Source organism: Callithrix jacchus, chromosome 2, assembly GCF_049354715.1.
Source record: "Callithrix jacchus isolate 240 chromosome 2, calJac240_pri, whole genome shotgun sequence".
In the NCBI taxonomy this organism is placed as follows: domain Eukaryota; kingdom Metazoa; phylum Chordata; class Mammalia; order Primates; family Cebidae; genus Callithrix; species Callithrix jacchus.
Genome location: NC_133503.1, coordinates 9426950 through 9450620, shown reverse-complemented (window position 1 = coordinate 9450620; position 23671 = coordinate 9426950). Strand labels below are relative to the sequence as shown.

General features: G+C 53.8%; 1 protein-coding gene across 2 annotated transcripts in view; it reads left to right on the top strand.

The window, feature by feature from the left end:
- Nucleotides 1-1546: 1546 nt before the first annotated feature.
- CLIP2 (CAP-Gly domain containing linker protein 2) overlaps nt 1547-23671 on the top strand; it is a 98925-nt gene continuing 76800 nt past the window's right edge. For both annotated transcript variants that reach the window (XM_035279731.3, XM_035279721.3), the window contains exon 1: nt 1547-1847. The gene's annotated coding sequence lies outside the window, so the exon portion shown is untranslated. The remainder of the gene's footprint in view (nt 1848-23671) is intronic.

The following is a 23671-nucleotide window of genomic DNA, read 5'->3' as shown; positions in this document are numbered from 1 at the left end:
GCCAAGCATCGCACTGGGTCCCTTAGGGGATAAGAACAAGATCATACGTGGCACCTCCCTGCCACAGAACAGCGGTCTCACCATACAGACCACAACACCCACCTCCCCCAACACCCACATCCTTGCACTGAAGGGAAAAGCAGAAACATTTAAGCTCTGCCTTGAAGGGGAAGTATGATTTGTCAAACAGAGAAAGTGGGCAGGGCAGGACTGGTAGAACGGCCAGCAACGTCAAAGGCATCCAGGCTAGCTTATCAAGGGGAGACAGAGGGAGACCAGGCCACAGAAGCCCACTGCAGCCTGGTCACGGACGGACGGGTGTCGGGATTTGGTCACTGCTTGGATCCTGAGCTGTCACTTGGCATCAGTGTCTCCACCCAGGAGGGGACCTGGCAGCTGGCTCAACTCCTCTGAAATACCAGTAGATGCATCCTGTCCTGGGGAGAGTTCATTTGTATCTTGGGAGCCAATCACCATGAGATCCTTTTTTTTTCTGAGATGAGGTCTCACTCTGTCGCCCAGGCTGGAGTGCAGTGGCACGATCTTGGCTCACTGCAACCTCCACCTCCCAGGTTCATAGGATTCTCCTGCCTCAGCCTCCTGAGTAGCTGGGACTACAGACATGCACCACCATGCCCAGCTAATTTTTTGTATTTTTAGTAGAGATGGGGTTGCACCCTGTTGGCCAGGCTGGTTTCCCGACCTTGAGCTCCGCCTGCCTTGGCCTCCCAAGTGCCGGGATTACAGGCCTGAGCCACCAAGCCCAGCGGTTTTTTGTTTTTTTGAGACAGAGTCTTACTCCATGTTGCTCAGGCTGGAGGGCAGTGGCTTCATCACGGCTCACTGCAGCCTCGACCTCGTGGGCTCCAGTGATACTCCCACCTTAGCCTCCCCAGTAGCTGGGACCACAGGCGTGCACCCGGCTCATTTTTGTACTTTTTGTAGAGATGGAGGTCTCACTATGTTGCCCAGGCTGGTCTCCAACTCCTGGCCTCAAGCGATCTGCCCGCTTTGGCTTTTCAAAGTGCTGGGATTACAAGCCACTGCCCAGGCTATGAGATCCTTGATAACCACGAGACCCTATGCCACAGCTCCCGACCCACGCTGGCCCCGACACAGACCTTAAGTGTTCGCCCCAGCTGCACCTTCCCCTTCTCATTCCTTTCTGTCCAGCTCCAACAGCATCTCACCTTCCCAAGCTGCGGTCCCTCCCAAAGACCCCGAGACATCTTTGCAAGCACTGCATGGCTGGAGGATGCGTTTCACCAAATGCGATGTAAGCGGCACCAGGTGCCCAGCGCGGAGGTGGGTGTGGGCGAATCCCCGACGCTCCGCCAATGACAGCTGCGGCCTGGGAAGGGGAAGGGGCTAGACGGGGGTGAGGGGGAAGAGGTTGCTCCGCGTTTTCCGCCCGCCCGCCCGCTTTCCGCGCGGAGCCGCGGCCTGAGAACCGCAAGGCCGCCCGCGCGCGCCTGACCCGCCCCCACTCGCCCCAGGCCCCGCCCTCCCGCGCCCGCCCCAGCGCCGGCCCCTTTTGTTCCCTCCCGGAGCCGGGCCGCTGGCTCCGCTGGCTCCGCTGGCGCTCGGCTCGGCTCGGCCGCGGGGCGCGCAGGCGGCTGCCCGGCGGCCTCGGTGCGCGCCTCCCGCCTTCCCGGAGACGGGGCGCGAGGCCCGGGCCCCGAGCTTCGACTGCGGGGATCCCCGGCGCCGGGAGGGGGTGCAGCCGTGGGCAGCGCCGCGCAGGGAGGGGCCGCAGCATCCTCGCCCCCTGCGCGCCCGGGCCCGAGAGGAGGAGGCCGGGGCTCTCGGGGCCTCCCGCCGCTGAGCCTGACGCTGGAGGGGCGAAGGTAGGGGCCGCCGGAGGGGCCCGAGGGAGGTGGTCGCGCGGGCAACAAAGGACGGAGAGATGCGGGGGGCGGCGGAGCGGGGCATTGTCGGGGCGTGGGCAGGGGCGGGAGGGTTCGAGGCCGGCCGGTGGGCGTGGGCGGGAGCTGGCTGGGGTGCGCCCCAACTTCCCGGTCGCTTGCGGGAGAGGAGGGGGACGCTGCTGGGGTGCCAGGGTTGGGGGCGATTCCCGGGCTGCGGGTCTCCCTGGTGAAGGCATCACGAGCCTCCTCGGGGTCCCCACCCACGGATGGGGGTTAGGCCTATCTGTTGGGGGACCACCGGTCCCCCCTCCCAAGGGCAGAGCTAGACGGCTGGACGCGCTGCCGGGAGGGCACAGTCTGGTGGGCGCGGCCGTGCAGACCCCATCTCCAAACCTGGGGTCTGGGAGATCGGGGACTCCTCGGCTCTTCCCTGCTACACCCTCTGGGGTCGCCTGTCCGATGCCTTTTGCAAAACTTGTTTGAACTGCACGGCTGAGTAGGGGTAGAAGGAGATTGAGGCGGGCGGCTTCCCTCAGGGGTGCCCCCCCAAGCTGGCGCCGGTGACTGGTGAGGCAGCAGATTTTCTGCCTTCCTCCCGGGGAGGGGCGGTGGCCTTGGAGGATGCTTGGCCAAGCCTCCAGGGCCCGCCCGTTTGGACCTTTCAGGCGGAGCTTGGGCCGAGCGGGTGCCCACTGGGCACTGCCACGCAGGCCCCAGCGCTACCCTGGGAAGGACGGGCAGAGAGAGCACCTTGTGGGGAAATCACCCACCCAGCAGTGTGTTCCCTAACGTCCGAGACCCCTCCTCTCTCTTCTGGGTGCGAAATGGGGATATGGGATGAAGGGGGCTGCCCTCACTCTTGCATGATGGCATAGAGAGGTGGGTGCGGGTGGCCTAGGGCTGTGGGCAGAGGAGGAGGAGGAGGAGGAGGGGGCGGGGAGCACCACGTGTGTGCTCCAGAAGCCTTTTCCCCTTCGGTTGTAAATGTAAACAATAAGCCCTTCATTCATTCAGCTGCTGTTACCTGACCCAGCACTTCTAGGGGCTGGTTGGTACATAGGACGGGAACCTCCGTGCCCGCAGGAAGTGCAGCCCCGGGGGGTTGATGAGTGCATTAATGTGGGGAAGCAGGGGGCATACAGGGGGACCCCTGGAGGGTGGGTCAGACTAGAAAGCTTAATAGAACATCATGCAGAAGTTTGCTGCCAGGATGCTTGAAGGGGGTTTAGTGTAGGAGAAATAGCGTGGATAAGGGTTTGGAGTCAGAAAAGGAGGCTATTGGGTTAGAGAAACGGCGTAGGAATTAGAGGACTTGGACCTGCGGTTGAGCACAGGATGCATAGCCTGGGAAAGATGTGGGGGTTCTGGCTTCAGGACAGGTGGAGGGGTGGAGATGGAGAGGGGCTGCAAAGGCAGAAGACGAAGGTGGAGGCACCTGAGAGGAGCGTCCTCTGCACACATTTGTGTGCACCTGCAAACTCCAGCCCGAGGCTGGGAAGGTGGCGCCTGGAATTCTGCACTCAGAGCCCAAAATCCCAGCAGCGGGAGTGACTCCAAGGAGCACGAATCGCTTTCCAGCATCTGCTGTCTACCTTGGCAGTGAAGAGTTCAGATGCTGGAGCTTAACGGCCTGGGTTCAAATCCCAGCTCTGCCACTCCCTAGCTCTGTGATCCTGCACACTGCAGCTCTCTCTGCCTCAACTTCCTTATCTGTAAAAGTGAGATCCTTGTGATATTAGCCTTTTAGGGTTGCTGGGGGAACTGCGTGCCCTGTGACCTAGTAGACGTCCCGTATGTGTTGTTGCTATTACACAGAGTGACTCCCCAGCCTCCACTCACGCACGTTGCAGGGAGAGGAGGCTTGTGTCCACCCCAGGCTGCTTGTCCTTCTTCCAGCAGGCTTGCTGGTTAGCCCTGACCCGGGACCTGCTCTTCACTGCAGCCTCCTCCCTGGTCCCGCCTCCCTTGGTGATAGAAAGTAGAAAGGCATCTCCCCACAGCCCCAGCTGTCCCTGCTCCCCACCTAGCAGGCTGCCCACGTGTGGTCCCCCAGTTCCCTCTTGGCCTCCCCTCAGGCCCTGCCACACTGACAGTTGGTCCTGCTGTCTCTCTTTTTTTTTTGAAACGGAGTTTCTCTCTTGTTGTCCAGGCTGGAGTGCAATAGCATGATCTCAGCTCACTGCAACCCCTGCCTCCTGAGTTCAAGCAATTCTCTTGCGCCAACCTCCCAAGTAGCTGGGATTACAGGCATGTGCCACCATACCCGGCGAATTTTTTGGTGTTTTTAGTAGAAATGGGGTTTCACCATGTTGGCCGGGCTGGTCTTGAACTCCTGACCTCAGGTGATCCTCCGGCCTCAGCCTCCCAAAGTGCTGGCATTACAGGCGTGAGCCACCACACCCAGCCAGTCCTGGCTTCTTGACACCACCTGCTCTACCTCCATTTTCATACCCGGGGGAGGGAAGCTACATTTGTGACCCTCTGGTTCCCTGCCCACTGGCTCTTGGGAGAATCTCAGCTTTTGTGCAGGTTTTTAAAAAATGTATTAAGTGCTTACTTTGTGGAGAATGGTTCTGAGCCACCCCCCCCGCCCCCGCCACCGCCTTTTATTTCTTTTTAACACGGACTCTTGCTCTGTTGCCCAGGCTGGAGTGCCGTGGTACAATCTTGGCTCACTGCAACCTCCGCCTCCTGGAATCAAGTGATTCCTTTGCCTCAGCCTCCCGAGTAGCTGGGACTACAGGGCACGTCATCACAACTGGCTAATTTTTTGTAGTTTTACTAGAGATGGGGCTTCACCATGTTGGCCAAGCTGGTCTCCAACTCCTAACCTCAAGTGATCTGCCCACCTTGGCCTCCCAAAGTGCTGGGATTACAGGCATGAGCCACCGCGCCCGGTCTGGTTCTAAACTCTTTCATTTCATTCCTTCATTTGTGGATACTTTAATAAGGCTGCCTACATTTTACAGATAAGAATATCCTGGCACAAAGAGGTGGCTGTGTTTGCCCTTGATGCTATTTTTTTTTTTTTTTTTTTTTTTTTTTGAGATGAAGTCTTGCACTGTGGCCTGGCTGGAGTGCAGTGTGGCTCACCGCAACCTCTCCCTCCCGGGTTCACGCCATTCTCCTGCCTCAGCCTCCTGAGACGCTGAGGTTACAGGTGCATACCACCACATCCAGCTAATTTTTTGTATTTTTAGTAGAAACGGGGTTTCACTATGTTGGCCAGACTGGTCTCCAACTCCTGACCTCGTGATTCTCCGCCCCAACCTCCCAAGGTGCTGGGATTAAAGGCATGAGCCATGGTGCTCAGCCCCTTGATGCATTTGCTAAGCACCTACTGTATGCCTGGAAGGCATGCCACACCATTCTACCCCACCCTCTTCAGGTTCATTTCCCTGAGCAGTTACGATCCTGCCTTCTCAGACACCCACCCCTTTTGCTCAGGTGCAAAGTCCAAACACGCTATCTGGCTTTTAGGGTCCGCCCCCAAAGGGTTGTATCTTTCCACTGCGGCTCTCCCCAGGCTCCCAGGCTGGGCACACCCAGACTTGCCTCACCTAAGGCTGCCCTGGCTCCTTAAATAAACAGTGAGGAGTGGGCATGGTCCGAGGATCGGGGCTGGCTTTGAGGGCACTGTGGGGGCGCTCTGCGATCCCATACCTTCGGGATTATTTTGTTGCTGGGAACAGGAACCTCCTTCAATTAGGTTAAGCGAAGAGGGACTTGAGGGTGCAGGACAGAGAACGTGTGCAGCAGACAGCTGCAGGCAAGCTGGCCCCCCGGGACCCCGGAAGCTGGCAGGCAGCTCCTCCTCCGGCTTTCCTCCCTGTGGACTGCGGTTTCATTTTCCCGCCTCTCCCAGGGCATCCGTCCCGTCTCCTTTCCCCCACAGTCGTGGTCTCCTTGTGTTGTGAGCGTGGCTGTGTTGGACAGAGCCGCAGCCTGAGTCCATTGGACCCTCAGTGGGACGAGACCCCCCGTTAGAGTCTCTTTCATCTTGGGGTGCAGAGAGACACCGATTAGTCCAGCCTGAATGAGGAAGCCCACCCGCCTCTGCTCAGCTGGTGGAGGGGGCAGGCCACGTGGTCTCTGGGGCTGGCACAGCCGGGGTAATTGTTTGGCTGCATTGATGATGAAGGTCGCTTGCTAGGTGAGGACTGGTGAATCTGGGCGTTCAGGGAGCTCATGATCTGATGGGGGAGGCAGACCCATGGTCAATTGGCCACTGTGCCACAGGATGTGGGACTGATCACTTGCGGTGTGATTTGTTCAGAGAAAGCAGAGCACACACTTCAGGCCAGTGTGGGGAGAAGAGGACAGGTGGGATGGCCAGGGCTGCCCGCCGTTAGCGTCCCCCAGCCCTGACCTGGGACAAGAGGAGGCTCTCTCCTTTCAGGACCTCGAGATTTGGGTTCTATCGGCAGTGTGGGACTCAAGAATTTTTTTTGGAGATGGAGTTTCGCTCTTGTTGCCAAGGCTGGAGTGCAATGGTGCAATCTTGGCTCACTGCAACCTCCGCTTCCTGGGTTCAAGCGATTCTCCCGCCTCAGCCTTTCCACTAGCTGGGATTACAGGTAATTTTGTGTTTTTACATAGAGACAGGGTTTCTCCATGTTGGTCAGGCTGGTCTTCAACTCCAGACCTCAGGTAATCTGCCCACCTCGGCCTCCCAAAGTGCTGGGATTACAGGCTGGACCCGAGCTTTTGAACCTCCTACCCTTGCTCTTCTCTCTGAGCTTCAGGGGTAGGGCCACCACAACAGAAGCAGTAATGCAAAACTCATGTTTGCAGAGGAAATGCTTCGAAATGTTAATGAAATGTTTCCCTTCTGAGTAGAAGGCAGAAGGGGCCAGATGGCTTTTATTAACGAGGCAAGAATTTAGGGCCCTCTCCACTCACCGGCTTCTGTCTTGACGGAGTGTTTCTCACTCCATGGCTGGGATCCTACCTTCCACTCCAGCCCGAGCCCTGAGTGACTCCCACTCCTGACTCACTTCCTTCCTTTGCCTTTTGGCCTCTTGGGATGAGAGGGTGAAATTTCAGGCTCACGAGGAGTGCCTGGTTTTTCAAACTCGCCCCATCACCCTGAGGTCCCAAGCTGGTCTGCCCTTGCCTGGAGCTACGCCTGGCTGATTCCGCACCTCCTTTTGGGGGTGCTCCAGCCCCTGCCCACTGCACAATGTGCAGTGTTGAGCTTCCGAAGCCTTTACTAAATTGGGAAGACATCCGCCCTGCTTCCTGACAATGTAAACAATATCAGCCCTTTCCAGAAACATTTCAAGGCCACACACTTGGATGCTTAGCGCAGCTGTTGGCTGGGCAACTGTTGCCTATTGGTCTGAAGCTTATGTAGGGAGGCTGGGCTCTGGTGTGGTGGGTGGGGTAGTCTAGAGGGCTTCCTGGAGGAATGGAGGAATAGAACTGGGGCTGGGTTTCTTTCTTTTCTTTTCTTTTTTTTTTTTTTTTTTTTGAGACAGGGCCTGGCTGTCACTCAGGCTGGAGTGCAGTGGCGTGACCTCCTGGGCTCAAGTCATCTTCAAACCTTAGCCTCTCTACTAGCTGTGACTACAAGCGCATACCACCATGCTCAGCTAATATTTTTTTTTTTTGGAGACGGAGTCTCACTCTGTCGCCCAGGCTGTTTCAAGCAATCCTCCTGCCTCAGCCTCCCGAGTAGCTGGTGGGATTACAGGCACACGCCACCATGCCCTGCTAATTTTTTGTATTTTTGGTTTCAAGCCATTCTCCCTCAGCCTCCTGAGTTGCTGGGATTACAGGCACATGCCAACATGCCCTGCTAATTTTTTTTGTATTTTTAGTAGACAGGGTTTCACCATGTTGGCTAGGCTGGTCTTGAACTCCTGACCTCGTGATTCACCTCGGCCTCTCAGAGTGCGGGGATTACCAGCGTCAGCCACTGTGCCCAGCTCAGTTGGTGTTTTTGAGACAAGTTTCGCTGTGGCACGATCATAGCTCACTGAAGACGGAAACTCCTGTGTTCAGTAGATCTCCTGCCTCAGCATCCCAAGTAGCTGTGAGCATACTCAGCTAATTTTTAAATTTTTTGTAGAGATGAGGTCCCACTGTGTTGCCCGGGCTGGTCTCAAACTCCTAGGCTCCAGCCCTTCTCCCTCCCTGACCTCCCAAAGTGCTGGGATTACAGGTGTGAACCCTGATGCCTGGCCTGATTTTCTCCTTTACTTTTAATCTGGTCAGGCTGCGTTTGTCTTTGTAAATCACCTCAAGTCCTTTCTGGAATCAGATAAAGAACCAACAAGCCCCTTTCAGACTTCTTCCCTCTCTTCCTCTGTGGCTCCTGGTTCTGAAGAACCTGACCCGTGAGCTAAGTAAAGGAACAAATGAATGAGTTTGTACAGGGAACAGCCTACGTTACAAAAGGGGGCAGGCTGAAGGGAAATAGAAAGGTACGAGGCGGCAAAAAACCCAGACACCCAACGCGGCGTCTCTGCGCCGCCGGACTCATGCTCAACAACGTGGGAGAATGGTGGGTTCTTCACTGAGCCCCCAGATGGACGCTCTGCTCCCTGCTGCCCCAGCTTCTCTACTTTTCCCCCTTCGTCCCCATCATGAATACCCTCCTTAACTGCCTCCAGCCCACCTGTCCTTCAAAACTCAGCCCCAGCTGGGTCCAGTGGCTCACACCTATAATCCTAGCACTTTGGGAGGCCGAGGTGGGAGGATCGCTTGATATCAGGGGTTTGAGACCAGCCCAGGCAACATGGTAGAACCCTGTCTACAGAAAAATAGAAAAATTAGTCAGGTGCAGCGGCTCACGCCTGTAATCCCAGCACTTTGGGAGGTCGAGGTGGGCGAATTAGTTGGGCGTGGTGGTGGGCGCCTGTAATCCCAGCTTCTCGGGAGGCTGAGGAGTGGAACTGGAACCACTCCATGCCTGCGTGCTTGGGGCACGAGCCTTTCCAGCAGGACATGCCAGTCGGAATGTTGGTCTCCTTCTCTCTGTTCTTGCCAGAGATAGCTCCAAGCAGGCCGGTGAATGTGGTGATGGGGTGTGAACAAGGCACTGTAAGAATCCACCTCCATGTGGGGAAGATGAGAGTAGCAGAGGAGGGCATTTTTTCCTTTTTTTTGAGATGGAGTCTCGCTCTGTCGCCCAGGCTGGAGTGCAGTGGTGCCATCTCGGCTCACTGCAACCTCCATCTCCCGGGCTCAAGCGATCCAGAGGAGGGCATTTTAATGCATTCGTATATTCACTAAACGTGTGTTTTTGAGCTCCTGTATGGGCCGGGCGCTGTCCTAGGTACTGAGTCCAGCAATGAACAAGTCATGCAAAGATCTGACCCTCCTAAAGCTGTACCCACTGTTGGGTGCAGTGGCTCACGCCTGCAATCTAAGCACTTCGGGAGGCCGAGGCTGGAGGATTGCTTGAGCCTAGGAGTTCAGGGCCAGCCTGGGCAACATAGTGAGACCCTGTCTCTATTTTTTTTTTTTTTTTCAATTTAAGACTGGCTCTACTAAGGATTTGAACCAGCAACCTTGCAGGTTCAAATACCTTAACTACTGTGCTAACAGGCCACTTTATTTATTTATTTATTTTTGAGACACAGTTTCATTCTGCTGCCCAGGCTGGAGTGCAATGGGGCCATAGCTCACTGCAACCTCCACCTCCTAGGTTCAAGCGATTCTCCTGTCTCAGCCTCTCCAGTAGCTGGTATTACAGGTGCTCACCACCACACCTGGCTAATTTTGTGTGTGTGTGTGTGTGTGTGTGTGTGTTTTTAGTAGAGATGGGGTTTTGCCACGTTGGTTAGGCCGGTCTCAAACTCCCGACCTCAAGTGATCTACCTGCCCCAGCCTCTGAAAGTGCTGGGATTACAGGCATGAGCCACCGCACCTGGCCCCTGTCTCTATTTTTTTTTTTTTTTTTTCTGAGACAGAGTCTTGCTGTGTTGCCAGGCTGGAGTGCAGTGGGGCAATCTCTGCTAATTGCAATCTCTGACTCCCCGGTTCAAGCAATTTTTCTCCCTCAGCCTCCGGAGTAGCTGAGACTATAGGCACAGATAGTATGCCCAGCTAATTTTTGTATTTTTTTTTTTTGAGATGGAGTTTTGCTCCTGTTGCCCAGGCTGGAGTGCAATGGCGCAATGTCATCTCACTGCAACCTCCGGCTCCCAGGTTCAAGCGATTCTCCAGCCTCAGCCTCCTGAGTAGCTGGGATTACAGCTGTGCACAACACCCAGCTAATTTTGTATTTTTAGTAGTGATGGAGTCTCTCCATGTTGGTCAGGCTGGTCTCCAACTCCTGACCGCAGGGGATCTGCCCGCCTCAACCTCCCCAAGTGCTAGGATTACCGGCATGAGCCACTGCACCCGGCCATTTTTCTATTTTTAATAGAGACGGTTTCATTATATTGGCCAGGATGGTCTCAGTCTCCTGACCTCGTGATTCACCTGCTTCAGCCTCCCAAAGTGCTGGGATTACAGGCGTGAGACCCCGTGCCTGGAACCCCACCCACCTCTATTTTTAAAAAATATTTAAATAAAAAAGTTGCATCCAGTGAGAGGAAGGGCATTCTAGGAACCCGACGTGGCCCGTGCAAGGGCCTGGACATGTGACCAAGTGGATAGGAGTGTGGGGGAGTGTCTGTGGCCTTCAGCCAGAATTTGATGACTAACATGCCGTTCCCTTTCTAGAAGCAGCAAAAGAAAAAGACTGATGTTGAGGCCGGGCATGGTGACTCACACCTGTCATCCCAGCACCTTGGGAGGCCAAGGCAGGATGATCACTTGTGCCCAGGAGTTGGAGACCAGCCTGGGTACCTTGCAAAACCGTGACTCTATAAACAATAAAAAATTGGCCAGGTGCAATGGCTCATGCCTGTAATCCCAGCATTTTGGGAGGCTGAGGCAGGCAGATCACAATGTCAGGAGTTTGAGACCAGCCTGGCCAACATGCTGAAACCTCATCTCTACTAAAAATACAAAAAAATAGCTGGCCTAAATACAAAATGTGGCATGGTGGCAGGTGCCTGTAATCCCAGCTACTGGGGAGGCTGAGGCAGGAGAATCCTTTGAACTTGGGAGGTGGAGGTTGCAGCAGGCTGAGATCACACTATTACACTCCAGCCTAGATGACAGAGCAAGACTCAGTCTCGAAATTAAAAAAAAAATTACAAAAATTATTCGGATACAGTGTCTGTAATCCCAGCTACTCAGGAGGCTGAGGTGGGAGGAATGCTTGACTCTGGGAGTTCAAGGCTGCAGTGGGCTGTGATCATGCCACTGCATTCCTGGGCAACACAGCAAGACCCTGTGTCAAAAAAAAAAAAAAAAAGAAAAAACAGTCTTTGAAGGCTTATTAGTGATGACTTCTCCCCTGGGTCACCAAGTTCTGTTCTTCCTTCACCTGCCCCACCCCTAGTAGCGCTGGGCTGCCCCTGAGGGGCATAGCGGGTGCTCATGGCCTGCTGGGTTCATCTTTTCTCCAAGCCGCCACACCCCGGGTTGCACCCCATCCGCTCTGGCTGAGGCCAGTTATGTCACTCGGAGACTAGGCCTGAACCTCGGTGGGCTCAGCCTCTTCCCAAACGCTAGCCTGCAGGAGAAGGTGTGGGAGTGACAGAGCACCCTGGGTGTTGACCCCAGGGCCTTCTTTTTTTTTTTTTTTTGAGGTGGAGTTTTGCTCTCGTCGCCCGGGTTGGAGTGCAATGGCGTGATCTTGGCTCACTGCAACCTCCACCTTCCGGTTCAAGCGATTCTCATGACTCAGCCTCCTGAGTAGCTGGGATTACAGGCACCTGCCACCAGGCCTGGCTAATTTTTGTATTTTTAGTAGAGACGAGGTTTCACCATGTTGGCCAGGCTGGTTTCGAACTCCTGACCTCAAGTGATCCGCCCACCTCAGCCTCCCAAAGTGCTGGATTATAGGTGTGAGCCTCCATGCCCGGCCTCTTCCCACCTTTCGCGGTTTCCAGCATCTCTTATTCCCCTCTGTGTGTTTATGGATAACCATGGCTTAGCTCCCACTTACAGGTGCGATCATATGGTATTTGACTTTCTGAGTTGTTACGCTGGAGAAAATGGCTCCCAGTTCCATCCATGTTGCTGAAAAAGACACGATTTTATCCTGATGGGTGAGTGGTATTCCGCGGTAGACATACGCCACGTTTTCCTCACCCAGTCCTCCCTCGGTGGACACGTGTGTTGGTTCCATTTCTCCGCTCTTGTGAATTGTTGCAGGCATCCTTTGGATAGAACGAATTCTTTTCCTTTGGGTAGATGGCAGTTAGTGGGATTGCCGGACAGAAGGGCTGTTCTGTGTTCAATTCTTTGAGAAATCTGCGTACTATTTCCCATAAAGGTCATACTCATTTATATTCTTTTTAATTTCTTTTTTTTTTTTTTAAGACGGGCTTTCACCATGTTGGTCAGGCTGGTCTTGAACTCCCGACCTCAGGTGATCCGTCCGCCTTGGCCTCCAAAGTGCTTGGATTACAGGTGTGAGCCACCGCGCCCAGCCAATCCTTTATATTCTCACCGACAGTGTCTACCCGTTCCCTGTTCTCCACATCCTCTCCAACGTGCCTTGTTTTCAGACTTTTGAATCATAGCCAGTCTGACTGGCGTAAGATGGTATCTCATTGTGATTTTAATTTGCATGTTTCTGATGATCCGTGGTACCAAGCCTTTTTTATATGATTCTTGGCCGATTGTATGTCTTCTTTTGTTTGCACGCTTTTTATGTCCACGTATTTCACTCAGGATTGTAATTGCAAGGTTTTTACATATCATCGCATGTAGTTGGCATTCATTCTTTCTCGTTGCGGTGTGTTATTCTATTGTGTGAACAAACCACACTTACTTATTCATTCTTTTTTTTGTTAGTTTTTGAGACAGAGTCTCGCTGTTGTCACCCAGGCTGGAGTGCAGTGGTGCGAGCTCACCTTACTGCAATCTCTGCCTCCGAGGTTCAAGTGATTCTCCTGCCTCAGTCTTCTGAGTAGGTGGGATTACAAGCACCCAACACAACGCCCAGCTCATTGTTTTTTGGTATTTTTGGTAGAGATAGGGTTTCACCATGTTGGCCAGGCTGATCTTGAACTCCTGACCTCAGCTGATCCAAATACCTCCTCCTCCCAAAGTGCTGGGATTACAGCCATGAGCCGCCGTGCCAGGCCTTTCTTTTCTTTTCTTTCTTTCCTTTTTTTGGAGACAGAGTCCTGCTCTGTTGCTAAGACTAGAGTGCAATGGCATGATCTCAGCTCATTTCAGCCTCCACCTCCTGGGTTCAAGCAATCCTCCTGTCTCATCCTCCCAAGTAGCTGAGATTACAGGTGCCCACCACCACACCAGGCTAATTTTTGTACTTTTGGTAGAGATGGGGTTTCACCATGTTGGCCAGGACGGTCTTGAACTGCTGGCCTCAGGTGATCCGCCCGCCTTCACCTCCCAGTGTCCTGAGATTGTGGGCACGAGCCATCCTGCCTGGCCTCATGGACTCTTCTGAGGGTGATGGATGGATGCGTTATTTTCAGTGTTGGACCGTTTGGAATGGTCCATAGCTTTTGGTGCATGTTTGTGCACATTTTGTAGGGGATATGCCTGGAAGCAGAATTGCTGGATCATAGGGTTTGTCTGTTCAACTTTAGGATGGAATGCCAGACTGTTTTCCAAAGTGCTAAGACTGGCTCACACTCCCATTAGTGGGGCATTATACCTTGTGCCCCATCAGTGGGGCATTATACCTTGTGCCCCATCAGTGGGGCATTATACCTTGTGCCCCATCAGTGGGGCATTATACCTTGTGCCCCATCAGTGGGGCATTATACCTTGTGCCCCATCAGTGGGGCATTATACCTTGTGCCCCATCAGTGGGGCATTATACCTTGTGCCCCATCAGTGGGGCATTATACCTTGTGCCCCATCAGTGGGGCATTATACCTTGTGCCCCATCAGTGGGGCATTATACCTTGTGCCCCATCAGTGGGGCATTATACGTTGTGCCCCATCAGTGGGGCATTATACCTTGTGCCCCATTAGTGGGGCATCATACCCATTAGTGGGTGTCCTACATCCTCACCAACGCTTGGTATAGTCACTGTTTTTCATTTTATTTATTGATTTTTCTTTCCTTTTGTTTTTTTCTTTCTTGAGACAGAGTCTCACTTTCTTACCCAGGCTGGAGTGCAGCGGCACAATCTCAGCTCACTGCAACCTCTGCCTCCCAGATTCAAGTGATTCTTGTGCCTCAGCCACCTGAGCAGCTGAATTATAGACGTGTGCCACCATGCCCAGCTAAGTTTTGTATTTTTAGTAGAGACAGGGTTTTACAATGTTGGCCAGGGTGGTCTTGAACTCCTGGCCCCAGGTGATCTGCCTGCCTTTACCTCCCAACGTGATGGAAGTACAGGTGTGATGATATCGCGCCTGGCCTTGTTGTAGTTCTTTATTCTCAAAACAAAACAAAAAAAGATTAAGAAATCTGTTAGGGGCCGGGCGCGGTGGTCACACCTGTAATCCCAGCACTTTGGGTGGCCAAGGCAGGTGGATCAAAAGGTCAGGAGATCAGACTGTGCCACTGCACTCCATCCTGGTGACGGAGTGAGGCTCTGTCTCAGAAAAAAAAAAAAAAAATCTGTTAGGTATTCAAAGGAATAGACAGGATGCATTGAACACACGTGAGCATCCTGCCAGGCTAGGAAACAAACCTTAGAAATAGAAGCAAAGGCTGGGCACCGTGGCTGATGCCTGCGATCCCAGCACTCTGGGAGGCTGCGGCAAGAGGATGGCTTGAGGCCAGGAGTTCAAGTCCAGCCTGGGCAACATAGTGAGATCCTGTCTCTACAAAAATGAGCCGGCTATGGTGGCATACAGCTGTGGTCCCAGCCACTCTGGAGGCTAAGGAGGGAGGACCTCTTGAGCCCAGGAGTTTGAGGCTGCAGTGAGCTGTGATTGTGCCACTGCACTCCAGCCTGGGCAACCCTGTCTCAATCAATCCATCAGTCAGGCAATCAATAAAGTCCCCAGTTGCCCCACCACAGGCCCCTCCACCCACCAAACCACCTCTCCCTGCTCTTACAGTGGCCTTCGTCCTGTGGGTGCGTCCAGGGGAGGCGGGCCGATTGCGCAGGGAGGACCCTCTAGGGTAACCACCTGCCCTGCAGTGTACGCTCATGTCCCCTCAGCCCAGGCGCTCTGCCACCTCCACCCACCCACCCATTGCTCTGCCCCTTCTCTAACACTTGGCATTGCCACCAGGCCTTTTTTTTTTTTTTTTTTTTGAGATGGAGTCTCGCACTGTAACCCGGGCTGGAGTGCAGTGGTGTGATCTCACCTCACTCCAGCCTCCGCCTCCCAGGTTCAAGTGATTCTCCTGCCTCAGCCTCTCAAGTAGCTGGGATTATAGGCATGTGCCACCACACCCAGCTAATTTTTTATATTTTTAGTACAGATGAGGTTTCACTGTGTTGGCCAGGCTAGTCTCAAACTCCTGACCTCGTGATCCGCCCGCCTCCACCTTCCAAAGTGCTGGGATTCCAGGCATGAGCCACTGCGCCCAGCCTTGCCAGGCCTTTTGACTTGCCCTCCCCATCGGATGAGGCACCGTGGGTTTGCCTTTTCCTGTTCCTGGGGAGGCCCAGTGACTCTGTCCCTCAGCTGGTGCGCTGAGCAGCCTGGCCTCCCCCACAAAGGCTGGTCCTGTCCCTGCTCACCTTTCCTCTGGTTCCTTTGAGTTCCCTTCTCCAGCCTCCAACTCCCTCCGCCTCCTCCCAGTATCCTCTCTCTGTCCCGGATCAGGTCTTGTTTTGTTGTTTGTTTGTTCATTTTTGAGATGGAGTCTCGCTCTGTCGCCCAGGCTGGAGCGCGGTGGCACCATCTCAGCTCACAGCAGCCTCTGCCTCCCAGGTTCAAGTGATTTTCCTGCCTCAGCCTCCCGATTAGCTGGGATTACAGGCACCCGCCACCATGCCCGGCTAATTTTTCTATTTTTTGTTTTTGTTTTTTGAGATGGAGTCTTGCTCTGTTGCCCAGGCTGGAGTGCAGTGGTGCGATCTTAGCTCACTGCAACCTCTGCCTCCCGGATTCTTGCAATTCTGCCTCAGCCTCCTGAGTAGCTAGGACTACAGACTCACACCACCACGCCCAGCTAATTTTTTGTATTTTAGTAGAGACGGGGTTTCACCTTGTTGCCCAGGCTGGTCTCGAACTCCTGAGTTCAGGCAGTCCTCCCACCTCAGCCTCCCAAAGTGCTGGGATTACAGGTGTGAGCCACTGTACCCGGCCACATTTTGGGGGGTCCACTTCCATCTCAGCAGCCCCTAGCTGGCCTCTCTCCCCAAATCGCAACCCCCCGTCCCACCCCCACTGCCAGCTCACTGTTGCCCTCAGCTCTTGAAGCGATCTTGCTGGTGTGCTTGTCTGATTGTGGAGGACCCCTGGCTTAGAGCCTCTCTGTGGGCTCTCATCCCTTCAGCCTGATTGCTGGGGCACGTCTGGGAGACGCTGCCTGTCTCTCACACTCTCTGGCTGCCCCCCTGCCTTCCAGCCCCACCAGATCCTTGGCTGTTGGGTGCACGTGGCAGAATGTGGTCAGATTCCCTTGCCGGATTTCAGACCCTCTGCTCCGAGGGTGCTGCCTGCCCGGGCTCCTGGTTACGGGCCCTTCCTCCTCCAAGAGGTCCTGTTGTACCTGGTGCCTTAGGGATTGTGGTCTATGGGCAGGGACTGTGCTAAACCCACCTCTGGGGCCTGATTGTGGGGGCTGCGGGTTACACCTCAGGAAGTGGTGGCCATGAGCACCCCAGCTGCGGGGTCCCCTGAAGGCCCTGGAGAAAATGGGCTCTGGTGAAGGCTGAATGTGACCAACCCTGCCGGCAGCCGCATCCCTGCCAAGCCCAGCCCCTCCGGAGTGAGCCACGTCCGGGGTTTCTGCAGGCGTGCCCGCTTCCTGGCGTCCGCCTCCCTTGCCCCAGGATGAGGCTTGCCCGCCAAACAGAGATGGGCTTTCCACTGTTCTATTTGGCACCTGTCCCCCTCTGCTGGGGCTCCGATTGGCAGAGAGTTCCGAGGCTGCAGCCCGCCACCCCCGGGCGGCTGAAATGGAAACCCTGAAATGCCACCGGGGCCTGTCTCTGGGAAACAGCGGCGGAGGATGGCACAAAAGGGGTCCTGTTGGTCTCAATGCCACCCCGCCCTCGCCTGTCTGTCCTGGGCACCAGGGCCTCCAGAGAGTAGTGACAGTCCCCTTCCTGGCAGCTGGGCACGCTCCTGGGGTGTCTTCTCCGCCTCACTCTCAGGAGGTGGTGACATGTGTAGCCCGTTTTACAGGTGATGAAACTGAAGCTCTCTCTGGGCCAAGGGCTCATAGCCACTCGAGGTAGATCTGGGGTTTGGGGCTGGGGCTGCGCCACGCCTCCCCACCTCCCACGTCAGCCACAGTGTGGCCAGAGGCCAATTTATCATCAAGATCCAGGGTTTTGCAAGAATCCCTCTCTGTTCCTCTGTCCCACCAGCACAGCTGAGTCACACAGGGCTGGTGGCCTCCCCCACTTCCTGTGCACCATTCTCCCCCTCCCCTTCCGGGTGCTCCTCGGGCAGGGGGCCCTTCTCCCCCCCACAGCAAGGGTGGCCGGGCCTGGCTGAATGCCGCCTTGGTTCTCCTCTCCTGCCAGCTCCTTGGTTTCCTTTGTGAGCTGTGGCAGGCGGACGCTGTCCCCAGAGGCCAGGGGGCTCACAAATGTTATTCCAGGACTGGGCTGGGCAGGATGGGAGGTAGGGAAGGGCCAGACCCGGGTCTGATTCCAGGACAGCCACTTAGCAGTGTTCGACTTGAACTTCTCTGCACTCAGAAAGTGCCACCTATCAGATGCCCACTGCCTTGTCCAGGGGCTGGTGGGGGGACTCCTGAGGCCGCATTCGTGCCATGCCTGGTAGATAGTAGCTTCATTCTGGAGACTCAGCCTTAGAAAAAAATGCTATTCACGAAGGTATATGCCACAACTGAGAAAAAAATCCATCGGTGTAGTTCCTTATTGCTGAGAAGTATTCTATTACATAGATACGGCACTTTGGGTGAGTGTTAAGCTGGGCGTTTGGGAGGGCCGGAGGGCAATTATGGGAGGAGTGTTTCTGGGGACTTGTGGCCCAAAGGCCCTTGACCTCTGGGCTGCTGTAGGTGTGCTCTCCTGGGAGTTCCAGATCATGGCCCCGTGCCAGGCACCATGGCTCAGGCTGGGTTCCCAGAGAAGAGAGACTATGGCCATGCCTGAATTTGCCTGTGAGCTGTCAGGGGGCATGAAGAAGACAGACAAGAACAGCATATTCTCTCCTCTTTGGCTCCACATGTGATCCTGAGGTCTCTGTGGGTCGAAGGTCCCGGGAGACTTCCTGGAAGAGGTGACATCAGGCTAAGTGTCAGTAGGTAGTGCAAACCGGTGACATGAAGCAGGTGGGAGAAAAGGCACAGGCAGCCTCTGGGAGGTGGGACAGTGTCAGGTGGGTGGGAAGGACCTGCAGAGTCAGCTGTAGGAGCCTCCAGTGCCAGGGACAGGGTTCTCACGCCTGGCCTTTGCCTCAGAGGGCATGTGGCTGGTGGGGAGGCTAGGTGAGCTGTGTGATGAGCTGTGGTGTCGGGCCAGCTGGGCTGATCACCACGAGCCACTCAGTCCCGAGTGCTAGGTCCGAAGAAGGTGAGAATGGTGTCCTGGACTTCTCGTTGGGTCAGTATGTATCATTCATTCATCCATTCAACAGTGACCTATTTTTTTTTTTTTTTGAGATGGAGTCTTGCACTGTTGCCCAGGCTGGAGTGCAATGGCGCTGTCTTGGCTCACTGCAACCTCCGCCTCCTGGGTTCACGTGATTCTCCTGCCTTAGCCTCTGGAGCAGCTGGGAATACAGGCGTACGCCAGCACGCCTGACTAATTTTTTGTATTGTTAGTAGAGACAGGGTTTCACTATGTTGGCCAGACTGGTCTCGAACTCCTGACCTCATGATCAGCCTGCCGTGGCCTCCCAAATATCTGGGATTACAGCTGTGACCCACTGTGCCTGGCCAGTTTTTAACTTTTTTAGAGACAGGGTCTCACTCTGTCACCCAGGCTGGAGTGTGTTGGTGTGACCACAGCTCACTGCAGCCTCAACCTTCCTGGCTGAAGTGATCCTCCCACCTTAGCCTCCCCAGTAGCCGGCACTACAGACACGCACCACCATACCCAGCTAAATTTTTTATTATTTTGTAGAGACAGGTTTTCGTCATGTTTCCCAGGCTGGTCTTGAAATCCTGAGCTCCAACAATTGGCCACCCAAAGTGCTGGGATTATAGGCATGAGCCACTATGCCTGGCCTCTCCCATCTTAAATGTATGGTTTGGGCCGGGTGTAGTGGCTCCAGCCTGTAATCCGAGCACTTTGGGTGGCCAGTGTGGGTGGATCACCTGAGATCAGGAGTTCAAGACCAGCCTGGCCAACATGGTGAAACCCCATCTCTACAACTAGTGAAGTATACGGTTTGATGACTTCAAGTATAAACCCCATCACCACACCCCAGTTCTGGGATATTTCTACCACCCAGAGAGTTCTCTGTGCCCATTAGCAGCCAGTCTGTCAGCCACTGATCAGCATTCTGTGTGTACAGCTTTGAAATTTCATATGAGTGGACTCATGCAATATGGAGTCCTTCCTGTCTAGTTTCTTCTACTTGGCAAAATGTTTTAAACATTCATCCCGCTGGGTGTGGTGGCTCACGCCTGTAATCCCAGCACTTTGAGAGGCTGAGGCGAGTGGAACACCTGAGGCCAGGAGTTTGAGACCAGCCTAGCCAACACAGTGAAACCTCGCCTCTGCTAAAAATACACAAATTAGCCAGGCATTAGTGGTGGACACCTGTGGTCCCAGCTACTCTGGAGACTGAGGCAGAAGACTCGCTTGAACCCGGGAGATGGAGGTTGCTGTGAGCAGAGATCGCGTCATTGCACTCCAGCCTGGGCGACAGAGCGAGACTCAGTCTTAAAACAAAATGCTATTTGCAAAGGTATATGCCACAACTGAGAAAAAAAAAAAAAATCCATGTAGTTCCTTATTGCTGAGAAGTATTCTCTTACATAGATGGGGCACTTTGGGTCAGCCATGGTGCCTCACACCTGTAATCCCAGCACTTTGGGAGGCTGAGGTGGAGAAACTGCTTGACTCCAGGAATTCAAGACCAGCTTGTCCAATGTAGCAAGACCCTGTCTCTACAAAAGTCAATAGATAAATTAATTAATTAAAAAAATACAAAATTTAGCCAGGCGTGCTGGCGCATGCCTGTAGTCCCAGCTGCTGGGGAGGCTGACGTGGAAGGATCGCTTGAGCCCAGGAGGTCGAGGCTGCAGTCAGCTGTGATCGTGCCACCACACAACAGCCTAGGTGCCAGAGACCTGTCTCTGTTCTAAAATAAAAATGAAGGCTGGTCATGGCGTCTCACTCCCATAATCCCAGCCCTTTGGCAGGCCAAGACAGGAGGATCCTTTGAGTCCAGGAGTTGGAGACCAACTTGGGCAACACGGTGAGACTCCGTCTCTGCAAAAAATAAAAAAAATTAGCTGGGCATGGTGGCACACGCCTTTGGTCCCAGCCACCCCGGAGTCTGAGGGGGGAGGATCACTTAAGCCCAGGGGTTTCTGTGGCTGCGGTGAGTCATGATTGCACCACTATACTCAGCCTGGGTGACAGAGTGAAACCCTGTCTCAGAAATAAAAATAAAATAAAATAGCTGCCCCGCTTTTGTTCGTACAGGCACTGGGTGATGCACATTTTACTTCGGGGCTGTTACGAATAAAGCTGGCATGAACGCTTGTTGAAAAAACTTTCTGTGGGTATATGTTTTTGCTTCTCTTGTGTGGTTGGGTTATATGGTGTGTGTATGTATATATATATATATATATATATATATTTTTTTTTTTTTAGATGGAGTTTTGCTCTTGTTGCCCAGGCTGAAGTGTAATGGCATGACCTCAGCTCACTACAGCCTCTGCCTCCCAGGTTCAAGTGATTCTCCTGCCTCAGCCTCCCCAGTAGCTTGGATTACAGGTGTACGCTACCACGCCCGTGTATTTTTTTTTTTTTTTTTTTTTTAGTAGAGATGGGGTTTCTCCATGTTGGTCAGGCTGGTCTCAAACTCCCTACCTCAGGTTATCCTCCTGCCTTGGCCTCCCAAAGTTCTAGGATTATAGGTGTGAGCCACTTCACCTGGTGGTAGGTATATTTTTAACTTTGTTTTTTTTTGACACAGGATCTCACTTTGTCATCCGGGCTGGAGTGCAGTGGCACGATCTTGGCTCACTGCAATCTCTGCCTCCCAGGTTCAAGCAGTTCTCATGCCTCAGCTTCCCAAGTAGCTGGGAGTACAGGCACGCGCCACCACACCCTGCTAATTGCTTTTCGATTTTTGGTAGTGATGGAGTTTCACCACGTTGCCCACGCTGGTCTCCAACTGCTGAGCTCAAGCTATCTGCCTGCCTCAGGCTCCTTTAAAAAAATGTTTTTTTAAAGACAGAGTCTTGCTCTGTTGTCTAGCCTGGAGTTCAGTGGCTCCATCTTGGCTCACTGTAACCTTTGCCTCCCAGGTTCAAGCGATTCTCCCACCTCAGCCTCCGAGTAGCTGGGAATACAGGTGCCCACCACCATGCCTGGCTAATTTTTGTATCTTTAGTAAAGTTAGGGTTTCACCATGTTGGCCAGGCTGGCCTCAAACTCCTGGCCTCAGGTTATCCACCCGCCTCGGCCTCCCACAGTGCTGGGATTACAGGCGTGAGTCACTGCACCCAGCCACTATTTTTAACTTTTTTTTTTTTGAGACAAAGTCTTGCTCTGTCACCCAGGCTATAGTGCAGTGGCACAGTGTCAGCTCACGGCATCCTCCGCTGCCCAGGTTCAAGCGATTCCCCTGCCTCAGCCTCCTGAGTAGCTGGGACTACAGGTGTGCGCCACCATGCCTGGCTAATTTTTTTGTATTTTAGTAGAGACAGGGTTTCACCATGTTGATCAGGATGGTCTCCATTTCCTGACCTCATGATCCACCTGCCTTGGCCTCCCAAAGTTCTGGCATTACAGGCGTGAGCCACCACACCAGGCCCAATTTTTTACTTTTTAAGAAACTGCCTAACTGTTTTCCGAAGTGGTTGTACCTTTTTTTCTTAACTTTTTTTTTTTTTTTTTGAGACATAGTCTTGCTCTGTTGACCAGGCTGGAGTGCAGTGGCGTGATCTCAGCTCAGTGCAACCTCCGCCTTCCAGGTTCAAGCGATTCCCCTGCCTCAGCCTCCTGAGTAGCTGGGACTACAGGTGCCCGTCACCACGCCCAGCTAAGTTTTGTATTTTTGGTAGAAACAGGGTTTCACCATGTTGGCCAGGCTGGTCTCGATCTCTCGACCTCATGATCCGCCCGCCCCGGCCTCCCAAGCATTTTTTATTTCCATCAACACTACGGGCATGTGGTTGTTCTGTGTCCTCATCAGCACTTGGTACTGTCAGCTTTTAAAATGTTTAGCCATTCCCCTTGGTGGGCAGTGGTGGCCCTTGTGGTTTTGATCTGCATTGCCTGCATGAGTGACAGTGTCAGTCATCTTTTCATGCACCTGTGAACCGTTTGGACATCTTCTCTGGTGAAATGTTTATTTAGACCTTTCACCCATTTTTCACTGGGTCGTTGTCTTCTTAGTGAGTTGCAGAGTTCCTTACGATTCCTGAATACCAGCCCTGGCTGGGCCTCGTGGCTCACACCTGAAACCCCAGCATTTTCAGAGGTGGAGGCAGGAGGACTGCTTGAGCCGGGAGTTTGAGACCAGCCTGGGCAACGTAGCTAGACCCATTCTCTACAAAAAATGAAAACCAATTGTCCAGGCACGGTAGTGTGCACCTGTGGTCCTAGCTACTCAGGAGGCTGAGACAGGAGGATCCTTGAGCCCAGGAGTTAGAGGCTGCAGTGAGCTGTGATCGTGTCACTGCACTCCAGCCTGGGTGATAGAGCAAGACCACATCTCAAGAAAAAAAAAAGAAAAAGAAAAGAATCCAAGTCTGGGGCGGACGCGGTGGTTTACACCTGTAATCCCAGCATGCTGGGAGGCTGAGGCAGGTGGATCGTTTGAGGTCAGGAGTTCAAGACCAGCCTGGCCAACATGGTGAAATTCCATCTCTACTAAAAATATAAAAATTAGCTGATGTGGTGGCACATGCCTGTAGTCCCAGCTCCTGGCTTGAACCTGGGAGGTAGAGGTTGCAGTGAGCCGAAATCGCGCCACAGTGACAGAGTGAGACTCCATCTCCAAGAAAAGAGTGGAAGTTTGTTATTAGATATGAGTTTTAGCTGTTTTCTCTGTGGAAGGATTTTTGGGCAGAGAAGAGGCGCTGGGGGGGTCAGGATGGGGAGGGAGTTCCTTGTACCTCACGTGAGTCCTGGCAACGCTCTCTTTTCTCTGCATCAGGAATTTCTAGATGAGAAGGTGGCCCAGCTGAGCTACAGAAGCAGGAAGCTTGTTTGGTCACCCACAGGGTGGGACATTTACTGTCACCAGAGACCACCCTGATTTACCTTTGCTGGCATAGGAAATGCTGACCCAGCCTAACCAAGCTCTCAGACACCTGTGCCCAAAGCCCACAGTCCAGCTCCCTTAGTGAACGAGCCACTAGGAGGGCCAGGTTCTGGGGACTAAGGGAGCAGCTTTGTACCCCAGCATGATTGACTCCCGGTCCCCAGAATTCCCAGGGCACCAGGGGCGTTGGAATGTTGAATTTGCCAGGCCCTGAGGGCCAGGGCTGGCAGACCTGCCCAGTGTTCTCCTGGGCT